Genomic DNA, 5,029 nt, shown 5'->3' with positions numbered 1-5,029 from the left:
AGGTTCTTCTTCAGTATGTGTTCTTTTACGTACTTGGAGAGTACTGTGTAATGCAAAGTATTTACCACATTGATTACATTCATAGGGTTTCTCTCCAGTATGAAAGCTTTCATGCCTTTGAAGATAACTGTGACATGCCAAGGCTTTACTACACTGAGTATTTTCAGAGGGTTTGTCTCCAAGTATGACTTCTTTTATTTCTTCCATGTCCTCTGGAACTTTGACGATGTTCTTCAATATTATGGTCTTCCCAATTGTAGCCTACAGCATTGAGGTTCCTGTAAGTCTCCAATATCACATCTTTGAAGAGACTCTTCTGTGAAGGATTCAGAAAAGCCCATTCTTCTTGAGTGAAGTTCATATACACATCATCATAGGTCAGTGCACTCTAATTTGGGAGACTAGACAGAAGTTGTTGTTTCCCAGGACTGGAAAAGTCCAAACAAGTCAATTCAAGGAAAACTGCCCTCACAGGTTGTCAATGATTCAATGATCCTTGGCTGGTGAGGACCAACCCCATTGTGTTAGGAGGGTTTCAAGGTGTTTCCCTCTAGCTTCAGATAGTGTTTATTTTATTTAAACACTAGTGTTTATTTAAACTAAGACACATATTGTATAGAGTAGAGATGAGTATCTAAGATTCACATTGTAGTCTTTCTAGACCATCATCCATGTCCAAAGAGCATCAGAACATGTGATCTGCTGCTGATGCATTGATTGAAGCAATTCCAGAATGATCGCTGTTATATGACTACTAGTTTTTGAAATATTTAATTCCAAGCAGCTTCAGAATTTGGAAGGTTCATAGGAAGAACACACAATGACCAGAGTGCCATTGGCTGTGTTAGTGATGGGCAGGGAAAGAAAAGTCTTGTGGGTTTTCTTTAAAGGTTTCCCTCCTGTGTTCTCCATCATGCAAAGCATGAACTATGATTGGTCTCTGAGGTCTTGCACTGTTTCTCCTTGGTAATGTTGCCTGATGAGCAGGTAATAAATTCTGGTCTTTATTGTGCATGCAGAGATCATGATTTCCTAATAATTCAATGTGTCTTCTTCGAATAAGCATTGTATTGAATATGTATAACATTTTTACAGTGTAAGGAGGATGTGTTTGGGTTCTGTGCTGTCACTACATAAACTACATGCTTTGAGTAAAGTTTTACTCCACTACATTGTTGTGACTGCTCAGTATTACTTATTGAGCATCTAACTCCCAGGAAGCACATTATACAGAGAAACAACAATATGCTATTTCTTGAAATTTTCACTAGCAAACATTAAATTAAAAAGTGTTATTTCTCAGGAAAAAAGGAGCATCATGTTCTGATGCTCTTTGGACATTATCATTAAACATTGATAATTAGCTATGTTGGAATGTATGCACATGATTTTCAAATCATTAAGACAACCCTGAAGTTTAAAAGAGGACATTGATATGAATTTTTTTAGTATTCAAAAGTACTTTAGTTTTAAAAAGTAATACTTTCACAAGTATAGACATATACATAAATGAGATATTGAGAATTGAGAAGTAGATACACATATAGATATGATTTTTAAACAGATTTATTTTGACTTGTGTATGTATTTATATACATGTATATATACATCTTATATTTAAAACAGATTTCTTGCAACAAATTATATAACTACTATTTAATATATATATTAAATATATATTATATATTTATTATATATTATATTTATTATATATATTATAATTCAATGGCTATTTCTACCTAATTTTTTCCTTTCTAGTAATATTCTTACTTCTGAATCATACTTTGTCTAATATTAAAGTACCTACTGAAATTTCTCTTGATGTATGCCACTGTCACATGCACTTCTCAACTATTTTTAGATGGGATCCATGCTGGACACTGCTCATATAGCCAAGAATTAAGACTAGAGGACTTCGGGGAATCCCAAATACTACTACTCTAATGAAAGAATATAATAATAAAATGACCCCTAATGGCATACTGTACTCATAGATCAGTTAATGGCATACTGTACTCATAGATCAGTGTCCTGCTCAGCCATCATCAGAGAACCTTCTTCCTGCAGCAGACAGGAGCAAAGTCAGAGACCCACAACTAGACAGTGCATAGTGAGAAATGTCGAATGCTCAACCCTAAATGACATGTCTTTACCAAATCTCTCCTCTCATGGTTCAGGGAAGTATGGGAAAGAGGATCTGTAAAAATTATAAGAAGCAGTGGATACAGAAGACACCAAGGAAACAGGCCTTATAGACATAATAGGACTTATACACATGTGGAACTATAGCATTTATGGCATTGTGCGCAGGATCTGTTCAGTTCTAAGCTATGTTGGGTCCCAGTTTTGAGAAGGTTAGTGAACACAAGCCCCCACACCAACACATAAGCTATTTCCAATTGATAAACACTCAGGAAAAAATTTTCTCTAATGCAGTCTCACTTGGTATGCAAACATAACTTAAGGATAAGCTTCAGACCCTGCAGTAGATGGTCAACACAAAACAACTCAATGTTACTTTTGAAGTATATTTTTAGTATTGTTGTTGTTATTCTATGATTGCTGGAACATTTTTTCTTTTTTTGTTTTATATTACACTTTTATTTTGCAAGAAAATAAATTATACAAGTTAAAAAAATAAAATCCAAAAATTAAGCAGTTCATGAAAATATTTCAGCCTACTGCATACAGAAACTGTTACTGTGGAAAAGTGTACCGTGTCATCTCAGTATGTAGTGGTGCACATTCACATCTGTACAGGTCATGATGAGAGACTACACCTTAAGAACACCAGACCACAAATTTTTTTTTTCAAACTATCCGATTTTAGAACAGTACTATTGCTGCTGTTTGTCATTTGATTCTGTTCCTAGGCTTAGGCTCATCCCTCTCTCCATCCTCTTAGGGACTATATTGAAATCAGTCAGTTTTATGCCTCTTTCTAGCATTGATTTGTAAAAGTAATAATCTTGCTTAAAGTCTATATTTTTCATTGATACATACAGAATCCCTGTATATCAACTTTATAGTATTTTTTTCTACACAATAGAAATATTATTCTAAAATTTCTCATGATTTTATTTGTGTTTCGAAGAATTTCTCATTTCCTGTATATTATTCACTCCACTGCCAGGTATTATATATAAAAATCTGGTGATTATTATTAGTGCAATTATAATTGTTACAATTATATAATCATTATCACAATGATTATTATTATTCAGTATAATAATGTCTCTTCTTCCCTTCGGGTTGAATATAGTTGCATCTCTTCACTTTTGCAGCTGAGAGCATGTTAATTTTATCTTTTAAAAGTTTTCATGCCTATTTGTCTATTGCAAAATGAGACATTTACATGACTGATGGGAAACAAAAGTAGTAGGACAGTAATGGAAAACAATATGTAGGTTTTATAAAAATTAAAAATGAAGCAAATATGTAAGCCAGACACACTGCTTCCAAGTATATATATCTGCAGTTGTTGAAATTTATGTGTTGAAGAGATATCTGCATGGTCATATTTTTATAGCATTACTTATCACAATCACGATAATAACTTTAGTTTTCCATGGATAAATATATAAAGCTGGAGGTAGTTGATAGCACTGAGGAACTGTTCTCCAAATGCAGTAAGGCAGATGCTGATAGGTATTCATAGACATAGAGGAGATCCTTGTTCACATTCTATTAAGTGTGTCACTGTATATTTGATTATTAATTGATGATCCAGCAGTGAGCTAAATGCTAACAGATTCTGGTATTGTCATTACTATGGCCCATTACCAGAGTCCTGTTTTTAAATCCTAAAGAAAATGCCACACTATCCTCTGTCTATCGACAGTTTCAGAGTTGTACCAGAGCTATCTCACTGCTGATTGGTTGTTATAAAGAGCTGAGGACAAATAGCTAGTGTAGGAAGTAGAATTCTGGACTTCCAGTGGGGGAGAAAGGGAGTCTGGGAAGAAAAATGAGGAAGATCGTTTCTCAAAGAGACACGGGAGGAAAGCAAAGTGACTACTGCCAGGAAATTTTGGCTAATGATGTAATAGGTGGCAGCTAGGTGGTTGTGTTAACTTAGATGAGCTAGTTGAGAATCTGACCAGCTAAGACTTAAACTTTAAAATATTAAAAAAATCAATGTCATTAATTAAGGTGGATGGGTCACCAGGGTCATATCATACACATAATATTTCAGGGTGCATGAAAACTGTAGAAGCTCTAGCCAGAAGTGGGAAAGTGGGTACAAAATTCCATCGCTCACTGAGGTCAAGGTAGATACTTTCCTTAAGTGACATGATCCACAGTAGGCATATCACATATCAGGGCAGTTCTTATTACCAAGAAAAATTGGTCAATGCAAATTGGACTCAATGGAGGAAGAAGGAAAAAACAATGCCAAAGTTGGGTGAGAAAGATGGGAAGGAGGGGAGTTGGAAGGAGGTAAATATATTAAAAGTTTGAATAAGAAATTAAATTGTACAAAATATCTAATTAAAAAATAAAAGATTAAAAAAATGGAAAATTAAGAAAAGAAATTAAATTGTTATAATCATTGTATTTTTAAACACAGAAGAAAAGAGGGAAACACTACTGAACTTTATCGACTTTACATATGCACATACTTGTAACATATGAACAAACATGCACATATTTCATACAAACAGAAAATAGGGGATACAATAGTTTAAGCATTTAGACCATTATTTATGCTGTGATGATTTCTTAATGGTTGAATTATGTACCAAAACTTCTTAAATTTTAACTTTCAAATTTATTGTATCTTATTCATTTAGCTATTAATTTAGTTATTAATAATTTAATTATCTATTTAATGAAATGGATATTTTCTTACTTATTTCTTTACTTTTCCAAAGGAAAAGTTTATTTGGTTTGATTATTCCAGAAGGATAAGAATCCTAATGGATAGGAAGCATGCCTATAAGTGGCAGGGTTGGTGGCTGCAACAGGAAGCAAAGAGCTCTCATTTCTTCAAACATAAGATGAAGCCAAGTTCGTGAATCAGAAGGGG

General features: G+C 33.8%; 1 pseudogene; it reads right to left on the bottom strand.

Annotated features, from left to right (window-relative positions):
* LOC116091763 overlaps window positions 1-5,029 on the bottom strand; it is a 20,115-nt pseudogene continuing 15,086 nt past the window's right edge.

Source organism: Mastomys coucha, unplaced genomic scaffold (assembly GCF_008632895.1).
Source record: "Mastomys coucha isolate ucsf_1 unplaced genomic scaffold, UCSF_Mcou_1 pScaffold15, whole genome shotgun sequence".
In the NCBI taxonomy this organism is placed as follows: domain Eukaryota; kingdom Metazoa; phylum Chordata; class Mammalia; order Rodentia; family Muridae; genus Mastomys; species Mastomys coucha.
This window is presented reverse-complemented; position numbering and strand designations above follow the sequence as displayed.